We start from the raw sequence: 20,402 nt of genomic DNA, 5'->3' as shown, positions 1-20,402 counted from the left end.
GGAGAGAGAGAGGAGCGTACAGGATTAAAAACTACATACTGGGTACAACGTGTACTACTTGGGTGATGGATATACTAGAATTTCAGAATTCACCACCACTATGTAATTCACCCATGTGACCAAAACCACTTGCACCCCAAAAGCTATTGAAATAAAAGCATACACATAATAAAAAAAGAACTGTTTGAAAGTCTCTATATAAAGCAGTTCAAGCAATTGGCCCCCCTCCCGCCCACCCCACCCCCAGTATCACGGTTGTCACTCTAAAAACTGGGTGAATGCACCTACCCCAGGCCTGCAGAGACTCTGGAGGGACAAAGAACCTTAGGGACAATGAATTCAGAAACACACGTTCCATGCTGATAAGTGGATGCAAACGGGGATTGGGAAATGTAATTCCTGCTGGCTGGGAGTGATAGCTCCATTGTGGGAGGTAAGCAAGAATTTTGGCTATGCACCATCTCTGCCTCATTATGATAAACACTAACCTTAAGGAACTTTGTGAATAGGACAAGTTACTTGCTGTGGAATAATACTGATTTTTGGTTTCATTTTATTCAGTGGAAACTCCCAAATCAAGTTATTTCAGTTTAGGCATTTTGACTGGTGACCCCATCAACCTCATAATAAATGTCTGAATTTGCAAATAGGTCCCAAAATACAGCAGGTTATCTCTTTATTCTGCACGACCACTAGGCCCTGTGCACTAAAATCTTGCTAGTTATCTGTGACAATCTGTAATATGAGAAACTTTAGAAATCCCTTAAGACTTTCAGGGATCTAGCATATGGTATGACGTAAATGTGTTTATGTAGTTAGTTTCCTTTGAGCCGCAGTCTTTAACTATTTCTTTAACTCTGGAACAGACATGTTTTGTACCATGCACCACAGCTGCTTGGCCCACATGTGATTTTAGAAGCAGTTGTGGTGGAATGTTCCTGTGCACAATGGCGGCTTCCCACCTCAAGCACTTGCTGTGTTTCTTAGCATTTTCTGAAGCCCTGGACAGTTCACTTAGCCCCAAAATTGGGCAACTTGGAGGTGCAAGGAGTTAATGCCCTTTGGGCAACCTTAACCAGTAAAGGACTAGAATGGATAGATAAATTTCTCAATCACCCATCTATCAGAGGAACAAATCAGAGATGTGGTCTACACAGTTTCTCAGAGGATCTCACTTGGGATTGCCACCCAGATGCTCTAAGTGGTAACCAGCTTAGTACCACAGCCTTAATTAGCTTTCTTCCTATCCCTGTGTCACACTTCATGTCCCCTCACTTCTGTTTCCTGAGACAACTTCCTATATACGACACTTGCATTGAGATTCTTGTCTTAGGCTCTGCTTTGGAGAAAAATCAAACTTAAAACAATTCCCATCAAAACATTTGTTATGTCATAATGAAAACTTTATTTGTTGCCCCAGTTCCACTCCCCTATAGAGAGGAGGGAAACAGGTGATTAGAATTCTGCAAATACATGTTTAGCTTTTGAGCCAACCCTAGCCCCAATCTATTGAAAGAAAGGCTAAAGGGAAGAGACCTTTTTTTTCAATGACGTTTGTTTAATTAAAACTTTAAATTTTATTTCACAAATATTTTAGTTATTTATAGAATAGGTAATATAAATAGTACAAAGTACTTATTTCAAAGACAACCACTAATACCAGTTGTTTTGTAAATACTCTAGACATATTATATGTGTATATGTACATATATATCACTATGTATCATAATATGCCTATAGTATATGTAATATCTAGTAGTATTATATAATGTTATATATAAATGCATATCCAGTATATAATCAGTAATAGTAACAACCCTTATCTGCCTTAGGAGTGGTATGGGTAACATGATTACTAGCATTTATAAGAGATAAAACCTTTTGTATTTTTGATTATTGATTCATAATAAGACAGGAATTTTAGAAGCTGGCACTTTGTATTAATTTAAATGCTGATAATTATAATACATTGTAAAGTGGGCCTACAGTAGCAAACGAGAATGGTTAGAGATGTGATCACCCCCACAGAGATGCCTGCAGCACTTGGAGATTTCAGAATGAAAGGCTTGCCTCGTTCTTTGCCCTTTTCAGAAATGATGGCAGTTGGGTTTGGGAACTTTGCTGATGTGCACAGAATGTTAACCTAAAGAACCAGAGGAATTAAAAAAGAGTCTCTGACAAACATAAATTTCTCAACTTTTTTTTTTTTTCATTTTTCTGCATCTTCTCCTGGCCTTGGAGTCTGGAACACCTTTCATTTTTTTTTCCTTTAATGTACAGATTGGCAGACCCCTAACCAGAAAATATTTCAAATTTTATGGCTCTATTTTTTCTGGAGCTGATCTCTTCCTGCCTGAGAGAGACTATTCATCATCCCAACCAGCTTCACATTGCACTACTCTCTCACACAGAGAAAAGAGCAGAGGAACACTGAGAAAGACAGGCTAAAAGGAAGAGACCTTTTTTTCAATGATGTTTGTTTAATTAAAACTTTAGATTTTATTTCACAAATATTTTAGTTATTTATAGAATAGGTAATGTAAATAGTACAAAGTATTTATTTCAAAGACAACCACTAATACCAGTTGTTTTGTAAATACTCTAGACATATTATATGTGTATGTGTATATATATATCACTATGTATCATAATATGCCTATAGTATATGTAATATCTAGTGGTATTATATAATGTTATATATAAATGCATATCCAATATGTAATCAGTAATAGTAACATATATGCATACCGTTCTACCTGCTCTGTTTCTTGTTTTTTCCACTTAGGGTATCTTAGAGATTTTCCATAGTAAAAATATGTAACACTATCATTATTTTTAATGTCTTCATAGTACCTAGTTTAGGAATATGCCATTAAATGTTTTTTACCAGCCTTCAGTGTAGGAGTTCAGTATGGATCTTTGCATTTTTTGTCAATCTTTTTCTAATGGAAACAATGTTATAACAACTATCCTTCTCTGTATCCCATTTTCCCTATATGTTACCAAATCTGCTATAAAGTCCTAGTAGAATTGGTGAAAGAAAGAGTTTGGAAATTTATAATTTTGATAACAACTATGACATCCCTATTCTTAGAGTGTTATTAATTTCAACTCTTATAAGTTATGTTTGAGTTTCATTAATTGATTAGTAAGATTCTTATACATAAGGAAATTAACTTTAAGTTGGTGATATAAGTTGTAATTTTTTCTTGTTTCCCATTTGTCTTTTGATTTTTTTATTATTTCCAGAAAATGTAAATTTGTATGCAGTTAAAAGTATCTTTTCTTTTATGTTTCTGAGTTTTGCAACATCCTCCAGAAAGGCTTCTCTTTTCTAAGATTATATGTTTATGCTTTCTTTTAGTACTTTTAGGGTATGCTTATGTTGAAGTCGTTGAGCTATTTGGAATTGACTTTGTGTAAGGCATGAGTTAGAAAAACATCTTAATTTTTTCTATGTATTTGGCAAGTGATCTGAACTCCTTTATTAAATAATCCATATTCCCCATATGTATTTGAAATACTATTTTTATTATACTAAATTACTGCATGCATTAGATCTAATTATAGATTTTGTTATCTCTCTTTTATTGACCTATTTTGCTCATTGTGCATAAATATACATTTTTAATTACTATAATTTTATAAAAGATTTTAGTATCTAGACAACCAGTCTCTCCCCAATCCTTACTACCAGCCTTATCTTGGTTATTCTTGCAACACACACACACACACACACACACACACACACACACACATTTTAGAAGTGCCTGGTTTTATTTTTTTAAAGTGATATTATTGGGGTCATATTATTTGTTAATTTAGATAAGGGATATCCTTATGATATCAAGGGTTGTAATTCAAGAATGGTATTGTTTTTCATCTTCTGTGTCCCTTGGTAATATTGTAAAGTTACCATTTTATTCAGATCTCACATATTTCTTAAGTACATTTCTAGGTGTTTTATCATTTTGATAGTAGTTATATTTGGCATTTTCTTCCTTCAGCTTCTATTTGGTTGTCTGACTCTATGAAGACTATTGATTTCTGGATATTAATTTCATATTCAGGTGTCATAATAATTCCTCATAAAATTTGTAATAGTTTTTCAGTTGATTTCATTGGCCTTTCCCAGCAAATAATAATATTATCTACAAATAGTGACAATTTTATTTATTCTTGTCCAATTTTTATGTCTCGTGTGCTTCTTTCCCTGAATTCGTTGGCTGGTAGTTGTAGAATAAAGCTTAAAAATAGAGGTGAAAAGGATATCCTTTTTCATATTGAGTATTTTTTTTCTTTCACTTCTTTTTTCAAATTTTTTATTCTATGTTTTTGTAAATAATTCAGAAATAATTTTTTTTTTTTGAGATAGAGTCTTGCTCTGTCACTCAGGCTGGAGTGCAGTGGCACCATCTTGGCTCACTGCAAGCTCCGCCTCCCGGGTTCACGCCATACTTCTGCCTCAGCCTCCCGAGTAGCTGGGACTACAGGCACCTGCTACCACGCCCGGCTAATTTTTTGTATATTTAGTAAAGATGGGGTTTCACCATGTTAGCCAGGATGGTCTCGATCTCCTGACCTCGTGATCCGCCCGCCTTGGCCTTCCAAAGTGCTGGGATTACAGGCGTGAGCCACTGCGCACTGCGCCCGGCCTTTTTTTTTTTTTTTTTTTCCATATTTTTAGTAGAGACGTGGTTTTACCGTGTTAGCCAGGATTGTCTCGATTTCCTGACCTTGTGATCTGCCCACCTCAGCCTCCCAAAGTGCTGGGATTACAGGCGTGAGCCACCACACCCAGCCAGAAATAATTTTTATAGAAAATAATTTTCTTCCTAAAACATAGGCATCCTTATCTTATTGAGGTCTTAATTAGATATTAGATTTAAATTTAACAAACATTAAATTTAAAGTTTATTTAAAGTTATGACTCTACCGTAGACCACCAGTTTTTACTGGTAACATGGTAACATTTTGTTAGTAAGCACATTTTGTTTGGCATTTTCTCCCTGTTTCTTCTGTTCTCTGTTTTAGAAATCTTTCCAGTATCTTCTCTGGTTTGTTTCTAATTAATATACTCTTGTGAATGAGGTGAAGTTTTTTTGTATCAGCTACTTGCAACATGTCCATGTGGAGATGGGGACAGGGTTGTATTCCCTGTAGCAGGAATTTTCCCCATAACCTATGGTTATCCATAGGTGAATTCTTTTCACTTGTATGTTACCCCAGCTCACTGATATTGGCACTTTAGGCACCTCCTAACGCAGTCTTTCTCCTTCCCTGTCCAACTGACAAATGGTGTTCTGCAAATTGGTTATATTATTTGGATCCTTGTTCAGTGCCACTTTCTCTGCTTCTTAAAATCAGATGACAGACTATATACAGGTAGTCTCCCTCCACCTCCTTGCTTCCCTGTTGTTCCAAACAAAATATTATGGATCTTGAATATCAAACGTTTCCCTTGTTTAGAGAGTCACGGTCTGAAACTTTGTCTCAGCTGCTTTCTAGCATTCTCTCTCAAGTTTTTCTGTATCCTACTTGAACTTTGCTGCTTTCAACAACCCTTCATCAAATTGTGTAGTTTTAGTTTGTGGAAATCTTCTAGTTTCATTGAAATTGGAGTTTGCATTTCTGTTTATCTTTTTCATTATTTTGGATGATTTCTAAAACAGAATGGAGAGGGGGGAGAAATTATCTTATTAATGTGTTGTTATAAAAATATCCAGAATCTACAAGGAACTTAAATGAATTTACAAGAAAAAAACAAACAGCTCCATCAAAAAGTGGGCGAAGGATATGAACAGACACTTCTCAAAAGAAGACATTTATGTGGCCAACAAACATATGAAAAAAAGCTCATCATAACTAGTCATTAGAGAAATGAAAATCAAAACCACAGTGAAGTACCATCTCAGGCCATTTAGAATGGCGATCATTAAAAAGTTAGGAAACGGCCAGCCACGGTGGTTCACGCCTGTAATCCCAGCACTTCGGGAGGCCAAGGCGGGTGGATCACGAGGTCAGGAGATCCAGACCATCCTGGCTAACGCGGTGAAACCCCGTCTCTACTAAAAACACAAAAACAAAATTAGCCGGGCGTGGTGGCAGGTGCCTGTAGTCCCAGCTACTCCAGAGGCTGAGGCAGGAGAATGGCATGAACCTGGGAGGCGGAGCTTGCAGTGAGCCAAGATTGCACTGCTGCACTCCAGCCTGGGTGGCAGAGTGAGACTCCGTCTCAAAAAAATAAAATAAAATAAAATAAGTTAGGAAACAACAGATTCTGGAAAGGATGTGGAGAAATAGGAATGCTTTTACACTGTTGGAGGGAGTGTAAATTAGTTCAACCGTTGTGGAAGACAGTGTGGCGATTCCTCAAGGATCTAGAACCAGAAATACCGTTTGACCTAGCAATCCCATTACTGAGTATATACCCAAGGAATTATAAATCGTTTTACTACAAAGACACATGCACACGTATATTTATTGCGGCATTATTCACAATAGCAAAGACTTGGAACCAACCCAAATGCCCATCAATGATAGACTGGATAAAGAAAATATGGCACATATATGCTGTGGAATACTATGCAGCCATAAGAAAGGATGAGTTCATGTCCTTTGCAGGGACATGGATGAAGCTGGAAACCATCATTCTCAGCAAACTAATATAGGAACAGAAAACCAAACATCGCATGTTCTCACTCATAAGTGGGAGTTGAACAATGAGAACACATGGACACAGGGATGGGAACATCACACACCAGGGCCTGTCTGGGGTGAGGGGCTAGAGGAGGGATAGCACTAGGAGACATACCTAATGTTGATGATGGTTTGATGGGTGCAGCAAACCACCAGGGCACGTGTATACCTATGTAACAAACCTGCACATTCTGCACATGTATCCTAAAACTTAAAATATAATGAAAATGAATAACTAAATAAGTAAATAAATGAATAAATGTAAATAAAATCAAATTTTGAAATAAAAAATAAAAATAAAAATATCTATACTATTTTGGAAATTCAATTTTTCTAAGGACTTACTACTTCATAATATCTACTAAGTCCAATTTAACTTATTTCTTTAGTTTCTCAATCTTGGCTATAATCAAATTTCAGGACCAGTTATGTTTAAACCTAGGTAAATGTAAAGACATACTTTAGGTGAACAGTTGCAGGACAACTTGGAGGCACCGTGTTGCACGTGGGAGAAAGAATGTGTAATAAGGAGAAGTAAGGGGTGTATACTATGTTGTTTTCATTCCAGGATTAAACTAGAACTTTGATATTGTGCATATATGTATGTAATTTATTTGGTTACAATAGTTTTATAATTTTGTGATGTTATATACTGTAATTTATAATATTAGACTTGTTCAGAGCTGTTCAAATAAGAAGAAAAAGTGATGGTTCTTTCAGTTAAACAAAAATCAGAAATAATGGCTATAAAAGTCACTATCAAATAATAATTTAATGCAATTGCCAGTGTTTCATAAGTTCAGTTCTCCAGGCTGAGAAAACATATTATCAGGAATTATTCTGAAGAAGTTATCAGATTAATTGTGCCATTGTTACCTTTATTGGTGTCTCTAAATTAGTACATTAGATGTTAATTTCAAAAGCAAACTAAAATTAAGTGAGTCCTTTGTTGAGGCATATCCAACCCTTTTATTAAAAGTTGAATCTAAACTATTCTAAGTTCTAGACTGAATTTCTAGTCACATTTAATAAGGCAAGGCTAAATGTTGCCTTAATTTCTGCTCTTTTGATAAAGTTATCTAATCTTATTAAGCACACAAAATCTGCTTACTGGTGGAAAATACTTTTAAAAAGCAAAATGAAATACATTTGATGAAAGTACTTATCAGGAATTAGTTGGTAAATGTCACCATAGAATTCTACACATATTACATGAGTAATAGAAATTACTTTGCAAAGAATCCCCTAATAACACAATTACTTATTGACAATTTGACTTTAAACACTGCTTGCTGAATTGAAGTAAAAATTTACAATGTCAGAAAATGATAGTTAGAATTTATTAATAATTTCATCTCGATGAGAAGTAAATTACAAAATATAGCCATGATATCTACCAAAATATGAATAAATTATTCTATAATAGCAATAATCCATTATGTACAGAGCTAAAAGAAGCAATATACAAACTGGAAAGAACATGGGCTTCTAATACAGATTTATCTGTGCTCAAATTCCCGCATCCTGCTTCATTTCCTATAGGGAATGTGACCTTGGTGAAGTTACTTGACAGTCTCTTTATTTTTGATTTTGTGATAATAGTTGCCATCTAACAGCATTCTTAGGAAAGGTACAAATATTAGACCATTCCAGTTTGAAAACAAGGTTTGGGCAAAGGAAGGAGTCAAGTACCTATCACGATATGTTGACATTTACATTATTGTGGGACTCAGTATTACAGGGTTTTACAGTAATTTATTTCCCATTTGTCTTTACTATTTTATCTTCATTCTTCATTAGTTCAAAACTTTAGCAAAAAAGAAGTGATATTTATGAGACCCCTGAAAAGCTAAATAGAAAAAAACAGCAACAATTAAAATTAGGACAATAGGCTGAGGAGGCTCAAATTCTGGCTTTACCACCCACCACATGGGGCAGTTACTTAACAAATGTGTGCTTTAATTCCCTCCTCTATCAAATAGGGATAACAATAGTAGCTATCTTCTTGTGGCTTATTACATACAATAGTGAACAGTCCTAACTTACAAAGCTTATTTGTTCTGTGAAAAAGTTAGCAAAACCATTAATTGTACTGCGAATATTAGGAGAGCTTTAGTTTTACAAAGAGGAATTCGACCATGGGCCTCCCAGGACAAAGTTGTAAGCAACAATTGTATGGATGTTCATTTAATGTTTGAGGCTTTGCAGCACTGGACCACCAACCACAGACTAATCTAAAAGTCCTCTTTTAGATTAGAGAAATTTTGGAGTTTTGGTGCCAGGGAGACTGTCAAAGCAGTGGATATCTGCTTCACTAATAGTTTGACAATTCATGAGTTAGAGAATAGCAATAACCATCATAAAAAGTACTATTCCAAGAAAGAAGAAGAAAAAACAATTCAGGCAAAATAATAATTCCGGTCATCCAGATTCCATCTGAGCGTCTTGTACTTGGATTGTGTTAAAGAGCACTTACTAACGGAAATGACAATAAGTATTTTGAATAAACTACATTGAAGTTCTACTATGTCACAGCAAGAGTAGAAATGAAGGAAATATTCCACTTGTTAAGTATCTTCTCATCTAAAATGGTAAACACACATGCCAAATGTAACACAATATTTCACTAGAATTCAAAACTAGACATATAATACTCTTTATTCCTGGAAGTAAAGTGGTCTTTATCATTATTCAGCTTTCATTAAACAGAGAAAACTCCACCTGAGATCTCAATTCAGCATCTAAAGAATATGTCCTGTGGATATTCTTAGGGCCTTAAGATCTCAAGTAGGTCTTAGAGAAATATCTACCTTTTAATTTTAACCTGTGTATTTGGGATATGAGTCCTTTGTCAGATTTATGTATTGCAAATATCTTCTTTTAGTATGTGCTTATCTTTTTATTCCCTTAATGATGTTTCTGATGAGCAGAATTTCTCTTTAAAAAGTTCGTAGTTTTAATGATGTTCAATTTATTATTCTTTTTTTTATGATTAGTGCTGTTTAAGAAATTGTTGCTTCCTCAAGGCAAAGGAAGAGAATGCCAATATGAATTCATCTGAAGCATAATTTTGTCTGATATATGACATATAAGCAAAAGTACTATCATTTAATCAATCTTGTTGGCACCACATAATTCCCATTTTATTAGAAACAAATTATCAATGTAAGAAGTCATGAATTCTATTATTTTGCTGACAGCATTACACACTTAAGTAGCTAATATGCACAGAATACTCTGAAAATTCATATAAAATATTTTATTTTTATATTGAACTAAAAATTGGTCTAAAAAGTTTTAGAAAGTTTTAATATATATAATAATTAAAAAATCTACCTTTCTGAGCCTTCTAACCTATTGGTGCTGGCTCTTTTCTGCGATACTTCATGAGACATCTAGTTTTTTTCTCTATGTACCCATTCTCCAGGTACTTAGAGGTGGCTATCATCTTCTTACTACGGCTTTGCTTTTAAAGAGCATCACACACCTAAGTAAAAGAGAGCCATTAGTTTTGAGGTGATCAGGGAAGAGAGCCAGCAGGTACAGGAAACAAAAAAACAGACATCACCTTCTTTATTTCTAACACATCTCTCATATAGAACTCTTTGCAAATTCATTTGGTTTCCTGTTCTTATAGACACAGTAATCCATTAATACCATGGATTTGTGTAGAACAATACCAAATCAGATCTGGAGCTTAGAGGTCATTTCAGAAATTTAAGTGATTTAAGAAACCCTGGAACTCATCTGATTTAGAAATGTGTAATCACTAAGCACAAATGTTTGAAGGATGTTTTCTTGGGAGGTTTCCACTTTTATATAAGGGTGAAAAATGTACAGGGTTAATGAAGCCGAGGTGTGAGAATCCCTTGAGCCCAGGAGTTCAAGGCTACAGTGAGCTATGATCACACCACTGCACTGTAGCCTGGGCAACAGAGTAAGAAACTGTAAGAAGAAGAAGTAGAAGGAGAAGAAGAAGAAGAAGAGGAAGAAGGTAGAATCATTAAACTCATACAGGAGAGTTTATAAAAACAGCAACAACGTCAGTGGCTACAGAGAGTCAATTGAGTTAAAGCCTGACAAAAGGTCTCAGTATTTGTTGACTTTTAATTCATTGGTGCAGGTATACAATTTTAGTAAAGTGAGGAATTAAAAACTATATATTAGTGGGTTAATAATAAACTAGAATAGTTATCATGGGTATAAAAACCTTTTCTTTTTAATGGTAATGGAAAAATCTTGAAGCCTGGAGTGTCTAAAAGTGATAATGTGAGGGCTGTTAGCTCACTTGTAAGAGAAAAAGTGTTGAGATCTGTGGTTGTGTTGAGAAATTTGTGCTTAAACATGAAAAAAGTGATACTTAAATTGTAGAAAAAGATTGGCAATGATGAGAAGTGTTTTTATATTCACTCGAGGGTGCTGTCTACTTTGTGGAAGGTTGCCACTTTACATTTTGCCAATCATCTGAGGAGCTGCATACAGAAACCTGAGCTAACTTCTACAAATTTCTGATATTCACACTGTGCTTTGTTGCCCTTACAGATCAGTTTGGCTGAAAGTTTCCTTCAGTTACCCCTGGACCATTTGTAAACATATGAATAAAAAATAGGGTATCCCAGAAAAGGAAGAGGTTCAAGAAAATATGGGAAGATACGGTACTTAGAAACCAGGAAAAGTAGGGCTTGGCCTTAGAAAATAAACTTTGAATCGGAAAACACATGGAAAACAAGAGTAAATGAGATAAAGATTGAGCTACAGAGATACGTAAAGGTGAGAAAAAGAGGGAAAAATATAACTATTTAATAGCACCAACCTCCTTGTAGAGTAAGGAAACTTGATAGTTAAAAATTTAAGAAAAGAATGATCAGTTATATTTAGTTTGGAGAAAAGTGAAGATAATAATTTGCAGTAGTGATTTTAATGATCATAATAATCATGTTATAAATAAAAGGACATAAGTAACAATTATATTAGTGATTAAAAGAAAGTACATTAATACCATGGATTTGTGTAGACAATACCAAGGCACACACACATGTAATTAGGTAATAAAAGGATTATTCTGTTGGACCCTAGGCATGAAAGCATTCTGTTTTCTGCCAGCTAACCCTGAGTCAGGATTTTCTGTGATGCATAATCAATCCAAGATTGAAGATCGATTATTCAGGAGAGCCCAAGTTTCCTCACAGCAGGAGATATTTATGTTCTCCAAATATGGTGAGGTTTCTGGAAGTATTCCTCTTCTTACCATCCAGTTCTTTAAACTTGGGGACTTTCTAAAATGTCATCAATCCAGACTAGGAGTCAGTCCTTCCTTATCAAATAAGGTGGTATTTAAAAAAAACAGACATCACCTTCTTTCTTTCTAACACATCCCACATATAGAACCCTTTGCAAAGTCATTTGGTTTCCTGTTCTTCTAAACGTATCATTTCAAATTTACATTACTTCTTTTAAGAATTACTTAGAATAATTTTTATCCTTTTATATAGTGTATAGAGAGGGGACCTTTCAGAAGTTAAGAATTTAAGTGTTAATTTGAGAGCCCAATTCATGACTGTTTCCAAGATACTAGAAAGACTGAATTAAACTAGATACTAGAAACTAGATAGACTCTGGTTTATTTTATGTAGGCCTACAATATGTCACTGAGTTGGCTTACAAGTGAAACAACTACAATCTTCAGGGAAATTTGGAAGTCAGTATAATGTTTGCTGACATTTTTCATGAATATGGAAGGAGGATACTGCCTCACTTCTTCCCTGATCTTAGTGCTGAGTGGTAGCTTTTCCGAGGCCTAATTTGATGTTCTGTACTGTGGCTGTCCTCCATGCCTATTCCAGAAAAGGGTCCCATCCCTGTAGAGGAATGAGATTTTTTTTTGTTCACTATTCTATGCTATCTATCGATAAATGTACAGGTGAGATTTTAAGCAGTTGGTTTGGGCTATTTACTAAGAATCCAATTAATCACACAACAGACATTTATGGAGTTCCTGTTATATCTCAAGACTAAGGAGCAACTAGGTGGAGAGAAGAGGTACTAGTCTAGGTGGGAAGCATGACAGACAAATCATGACTTTCTTGGAACTTAATAGAAAACGGGCCAGAGAATTTTAAATGATTGGTATGCTATGAAGACAATAAACAGGGTAATGGAATAGAGTGAGTGGGAGAAGCTATGTTAGATTTGGAAATCTGAGAAAACCATTCTATGAAATTGTTGAAACCTGAATGATTAGGAGTCAGTCCTGTGAATGTCTGAGAGAAGAATCTTGTGAGATGAAGGAAAGGTGAGTGCACATGCCCTAATGTGGGATCAAGTTGGTATATTCCAAGAACAGGAAGTGATTGGTGTGGGTAGAGGAATGCGGAAGAAGAGAAAGGTATGAGAAGGTTCGGCAGGTGAGCAAAGGCCAGTTCTCAGTGCTTATGAAAAGTTGGAATTCTATTCCAGGTGCCACTGAGAACCACTGTCAAATTTTGAGCAAGAAAATTGTATGATCTAATTTTATTGCAAAATGATTATTCTGGATGCCATGTGCAGAATGCAGGAAACAGCTGGTGCAGATAGACCAGTTCAGAGACTCTGCCTATAGTCTATGTGATCAAATTATGGAGACTTGTACCAGGAAGGTGGTAATGCAGATAACAGACAATGGTAGATGCAGAATTTATTTTAGAGTTGGATTGGATTGCTTTGCTAATTGATTATATAGAGAGAATGAAGGAAAAAGACAACTCAAGATTGATTCCTGGAATTTTGGCTCTAGAAACCAAGTGAATGATGGCATGTATTCCTAGAGACAAGGATTCAGGATGACTTTCTAATGATTCAAGATTCTGATTTTTGTGGATCTAAAATATTATCCCGGGAGTAATCTCAGGACTCATGGACAGCCTACTCCTCCAGCTTCTCTAATCATTTGGACAGCACATAATTCCTTGTATTACATCTCCTTATCTTTCAGATGCCACAGTGATTTCTGTTTCTTGCACCTGAACTCTGATAATGTGAACTTGAGGAAAAACAAGAGTGTAACTCCATTGAAGACAAGAGAAAATAGTGTTTTCAAATTGTTGACCCTGTTGAATGCTGTTGAGAGACTAAGTGAAATAAATAAAATATGTGGTCTTTGGTTATGTAACGTGAAGGAAATTAGTGATGATGGTAACTATAGTCCAATAGAAGACTGGAAAGAGAAGCCCAAGAGGATGATGTTAAGGAGGAATAAGAAGTCTGAGAAAAGCTATACAAATTAAACCTTTTAAGTAGTTTTGTTGTGACAGGGAGCAGAGAAAGTTTAGAGTAGCTAGATGTGAGCAAGGGTCTAAAGAAGGACATGCTTTGGGTGAGATACTTAACGTATCAGTTATTTTACTGTTGGCTGTAACATACAATTGAAGTTGGCTTAGGCAATGAAGAATATTGAATGGTTCATGTACCTGAAAAAGTCCAGAATTGGGGGCTCCAACTATATTTTTCTTCAGCTCTCAGTTCTGCAGTTTTCGATATTTTTCTATGCACTCAGTTTCAGCTTTTATCATAATAACAAAACAATAGTATCTGATCTTTTTTATCTTCACAGCATACATTTCAGAGTGAGAGGAAAACAAAAGTCCCAACATTTACCCTGATTGGAGCCACATAAATTGAACATAATTTCCAGAGGGATTTCATGAACTAAAATGGCTGAGGTCTTGGTTCTTTTCACACCCCCAAACAATAACTGTGTATAAGCGAATAATGTGACCTGAATTGCTTACACTGTGAAGGTGAAGGTAGGGTTCAATCTCATCCAACATTTGACTGATGGACAACGGGGGTGGAAAGAATGATTAAGTTTCACAACCCAGTACATTTGTTGTGTGTGGTGGAAAAGAAGCTACAGGAAGAAATTAATGATAGAATAGACAATAGACGTCATTTGTGTGTAAGGCCTTCGAAACCTAAGAAGGGTGCTCCAGAACATAGGGGCAGGGGCTGGCATGGAATGGGACAAGACTTTCTTTATTCACTGGGTTAGGAGAAAGGGAGAAATGGTGGCTGGGGAAGAGAGTAGCTGGCTGCATGTGGGAAGACGGAGTTCCTATATGACGGCTTTTATTTTCTCAAAAAAGCGTGAGACAAGATTATCAGTTGATGGTGGAGGAGGCAGAGAGGCAGAGGAATGAAGAGGCAAGAGGAGGAGGTGTCAAGTCATCATCTTGGAGAGTGTGAAAGTGAAATGTGGGGGATACACAGAATGAGGGAACAACTGAGAACCACTATCATATTTCTATTTTTGTTTAGGAGGACTGAAATTCTCCTAGAAACTCACGTTAGCAAACTTGAAGTGATTATTTATTCTGTCTTTTGATTTTTATTTTCCTCACTCCTAATTTCTAAAAATGATATTCCTTAAGATTTTATTTTTTTAGTATCTATTTTTTGGTTTCCCATCCCACCCTCACTCCTCTGGTACAGGCTGTCATCATTGCCACAGGGGGATTATTGTGGCAGCTTCAGTAGAAATCTCATATTCAGACCCTTTCTTCCTTGATCTAATCACGCTGCTATCAGAATAATCATTCTAAGCACAGCTTTTGTCATGTTGTTTCCTTGCTCACCACACCTACCCAGGTTTCAAAGGTCTTCAGATTAGGTCTTCCTTATATTTTTTCCCTCTATTTTCCAATATAAACATTTCTAGTTCTGTCAATCTAGTCTTTTCCTTAGAATTTAATGTCATATCATTTTCTTTTTTGTTCTGTGTTCACTCGTGATCTCCTTGCTGGAACTCACAAACTTGATGTTTTTACTATGTCAAATTACATTCATCCTTTAGGACTTTATGTAGTGATGTAAATATTCTATATCTGCGTAGTCATATGTAACTATCAAGTACTTGAAATGTGACAAGTGAAGAAGTTATGTTTAAATGTTATTTTATTTTAATTAAATTTAAATTTAAATGTAAGCAGCCCAGTGTGGCTAGCAGCTACTGCATGGACAGCACACCTTTAGGATCCACACCTTATCCCACTGCTTCCCTAAAGCCTTTCTGGACCACTTAACCACTTAGCCTTTTGTAGCCACCCTTCTTCTCAGAAGTCCTGCAGCTTTCGTAATCTATGCAGAACAATTTTGTATTTATTTCTATATTTTCTTACTTTCACGCATTCACATTTACTTTATTTCTCTTTTTTTTTTCTCTTTTATTTACAACATAGAACTCATAGCATAACCTTTGGTATATGCTTACTGAGGTTTGAGTTATTTTTATGTAAGGGGATGCTTGTTTCCTATTGAAGCAAAATAAAAAACCAGAGATCAAAAATAGAAGCATTCTGCCAGGACAACCTTCTAGCAGGAACGGAAATTCAAAATGGCCTCTTCTCATTCTTGAATTCTTTTCTCTCTTTTTGGTTGCTCCCACATTTATTCCTGCTTGGATAAATTAAAATATCACTGATCTTGTTTGCTTTGCAAAGACTATTTTCTGATATACAGTGCAATAATACTTTATTACTATTAAGACAATAGTGTTTTTACCACTGCTCTGTGGGATGTTAAAAGTACATTGTTACTTTTCCTCTGGAGTTACTCAAATGTGTAACATTTTCCTGGAAGTTGTGGGACTATTTGATCTTAAGTTACTAGTCTAAATTGTACTCTAGCAATTAAACCTAAAAGTCTTTTAATATGAAGACATTCAGCTTTGTAAGCGGGAAGTAAAGGGGTAATATTGCTGGTCTGGAGTGAAGTTAAATGGATTATTCAGTCATTCTGTTACTACCCCTCTTCTGAAGGGTTATTCAAATCTACTCACATAATACATGTATTTTTCTGCAGTGATTAGCCCACAAGCATTCAGTTGAAAGAAATGTAGCATTCTCCTTTTCCCTCCAATGGGAAGCTGGCCTTCATTTATGCAAATGATGGCACTCATGCTGGGGGCTCACCAGAGACCCTGACACAATTGCATCAACAGAGATATAAATCCCCCCACGTGCCTGCCTTTCCTATTCATGAAGCTGCTTCAGCATTCAGTAATGTTCATTTGCATGTTAACACTAGCAAAAAGTATTCCAAACATAAATGTCCAAATTTTCAAATGGGAGAAGGGCAGGCAGCCAGGAAGAGGAGAAGGGAGGAGGAGAAGCCTAGGACAGACAATTGAGTTTGATTTTGCTTTCTTAATAGTGAGAGCCTAGGAACAAAATCAACTTGCCAACTCACCTTTTCTGAAAAATAGAAAGGAGTCAAACCATTTGCCCCCTTCCAGATTAGGCAACTTAACTTTCTCCCAGTGTTTCCTTAAACTTGGATTTAAACTCTGTCAAACTTGTTTATAAGGTATATCAACTCAGATACTCACTGTGGTTAGCACATATCAGAGTTCATTCCTAAGAATCAGAGTTTTAACTTTCTCATTTGCTTCCTCATGGGCACTTCCTTATTATCCCTTCACACACATACATGTAAACCCTCTATCAAGTAAATAATGTAATATGCTATATGCCATACATCAGTGTTCTGCATATTGACAAGGTGACGTGACTTGGCTAAATTCTATTTTATTTATAATGACTAATACTACTCTATGGTATACGGAGCCCTCTGAATGATTTAAATGCTTTCACTTCTATTACACCATATGAATATAGATGCAATGAAACAATAAGAGAACATAAAATGCAATAGTTTATTTACTTAAATGCAAAAGTTTGGGGGGCTTTTAGGAAAAAAGGGATACTTCAAGCATAGTAGAGCCAAACAGCATATTTAGTTGAATTGTTTAAAAAAACTCTGGAGGAGAAATCAGGACAAGAACAACAAAAAAGAATGTTAAAAGGACAGTAGTTGAAGAGAAATCTGACATTTAAACCTAGGCCCCTAATGGTGCCCATGGCAACTCTTCTGACAACTGGGTTTAAAAAAAAAAAAAAGACAAAAAATCTATTCTCTTCTTTTCTTTCAAGGATAATCCTTGCTTTTTATTTTTTCTTCCTGGGAACCATGACAATTTTTTTTTTCTCTTTTGGGACCATGCAGAACTTTCTGTTATAATCGACCTAATAAATAATGGAGGGTTAATGTCCTTTAGACAACTAGCTGGGAAATTTTATCTTCCCAGAACACATTTTTACACTGGTGTACAAGCACAGAATTATGTGATCTGTGTGCTGAGAAGCGTAAGTAAAGTTAATTGTTTTATATTTAGGATTTATGCTACTTTACTATTATCAGGTTGACTAATACAGCATGAAGATGAGGAATATATTTAAATTTTTCTTTTGAATCCAACAAGTGGAGGTAATTATTCTCTCTCTTTTTTTTTTTTAAAGATAAAGTTCTTATCTATTCTTCTGGCATTCAGGTATCTCTAGTTGTATCATTGCCCAGGATTAGATAAAAATAGTAGGTGTACATTGAAGGTATGACATTTACCTTCTCATTTCAAATATAATTTCCAAGATGAGACTCATTTTTCAAGAATTCTATCACAGCATCAGAATTGCTTCTCATTTAGAGCTGACACCATGTGAGCCTAAACACTGGGGTGGGAACAACTATTTGCAGGAAGATGGTGTTGCTACTGCCCAATGGGCCTTACTGCTATTTTGCACACAACTTGCTCAACATGGTTTTCTTTTTTTTTTTAAGTAGAAAATGGAAAGGATGGTCACATTTTTCACCATCTTGTTTGCAAAGCACAAGTCTGAATTTTAGGAATGCCAGTTTACCCTTAAACTTGCTTTTGCTTTTAAGATAAAAATGCTCATACTCAACAAAATTAGTACAGTTTAAGAATACAGATTGCCCATTTTATGTTTTGAAGAAAAATTTCCAGGAAGATTTAATGTCTGTAAAGTATCTTCCAGGTCATAATTTCCCAAAATATTGAGATTATTTTCTGAAAAGATTAATAATCCTTTAGCGGTAAGGATGTTTATTGAGTATGGATTCTGTGCCAGGGCCATTTTACATAAATTATTTCTTATCCTCTTGACAGATCTATATGATAATATTTTATGCTCATCTTTAGGTGAAGAAAAATAATAAGGAAGTTGTCCTGTCACATAATTCAAATGCAGTTGAGTTGGCATTCAAACCCAAGCCTATCTAAATCCAAATCCTCACACCCCTTTCTATACCTCATCTGACATCTCAGAATCAGCATTATAAATCCCATCTCTTTTCTTGAGCAGATAAATTAAAGCACACTACCAAATAGATTAAAAAGGGCATTGCTTTTTGTTTTCTTTTCCTCTACAATTTTGTTGTTGTTACTGTTGAGTTCATGACTGGAAAAGCCTAACCAATCATAGGGTGTGGAAATGGCAGTTTTCTTCATAAAAATGTCAATGACCAATTTGCCTCTTCATCTCTGATATCAATTGCACCTGACGTTTCCTAGCAGCGAGCTAAAAATTAACTAGTCACAACTATGAAAATGAGAGAAAGATACTGGGCCTTGAAAAGTTGAGCAGCACAAACAGAACAGGTTTTAATGATTATATAAAAATATATACATTGCAAAATAAATGCTGTGTTTGGAAATGGCCATAGAAATGTGTTGCTCAGATCACTTGCTTTGGCGATCACAGGTGATCAACAACCTCAGTCATTGCTGCTCTGTATTCACCACTCTTTCATGCTGAGGTGATACTTTCTCCAGGTGGTCTCAATAATTAACTGAGCACTGTGGGGATACTAGTGCAGGTCCATTCCTGCAGGACATGGGACTCCTCTAATGGCTGGCTGTAGCTTGAGGACTCCCCATGGGCCCAGTTGAAACATTCTCTGAGCTGCTATGAGATTCTTTATAACCAATCTTGGCATCTGCTTCTTGGAGGACTCAAACTGACATATGCGCCAAAGTATTTGAGCTTGGAGATTACACACATTGAATATATGTTTACATCTCATGATACTACTGTTTCTAGGTGTTGCCAGTATTATCCTAATGATCTAAAGAACCGTAGATCTTTTGTAACTAAAAGCATATCAATGAATTTAAATCCTGGTCGTCATCAACATAAGTGCCTTTAAATAACTGTCTATTTGTATAAAATCAAATTTTGGATGAAAGGATTAAGGTTTCTTAAAGGAATACACCACAGTGTTTACTAAATTCTCCATAGACTATATATGTAGAAATATATGACCATGATGAGCTGAATAAATATTCGATAATCAAACTTACCAGTAAACAAGGCTTTAGCTCTAGAGTTATTTAAACGATACACTGAGATTTTTCTCATTTGAACTTCAGTGTCACTATCCGTTTGGCCTAAGCACTGTCTGAGTGCCTTCCCTATTGGAAATCATATTTCTACCTGATCCAGTTAATATTCTTAACACTAGCCTGTTAGTCCCCAGTACAATTCTTCTACTGAATTTCTTTTAAATTTTAACCTTAAATCTAATGATCTTTCTCTATACTAATCACTTACGTAGTGTCACTAACTCTGCACCTAGCTGATTCCTCAACCACTATCTTTTTCTCCTGAAGGACTGGGATAGGAAGGCGTAAATTTTCCCCTCATGAGGAATTGGTTGACTAAATTGTTCATCAATCCAGGGAAGCAAGTACGTTCAGTTCTGTAGCTGTAAGTTTATAACAGTTATACTGACAGCTGATAGGTGCTGTAGAATAATGTCTCTAAAGTTATACAACCTGGTAATTCTAACTCTACCACTTATTAGTATTGTGA

The sequence above is a fragment of the Pongo pygmaeus genome, chromosome 3, assembly GCF_028885625.2.
Source record: "Pongo pygmaeus isolate AG05252 chromosome 3, NHGRI_mPonPyg2-v2.0_pri, whole genome shotgun sequence".
In the NCBI taxonomy this organism is placed as follows: domain Eukaryota; kingdom Metazoa; phylum Chordata; class Mammalia; order Primates; family Hominidae; genus Pongo; species Pongo pygmaeus.
This window is presented reverse-complemented; position numbering follows the sequence as displayed.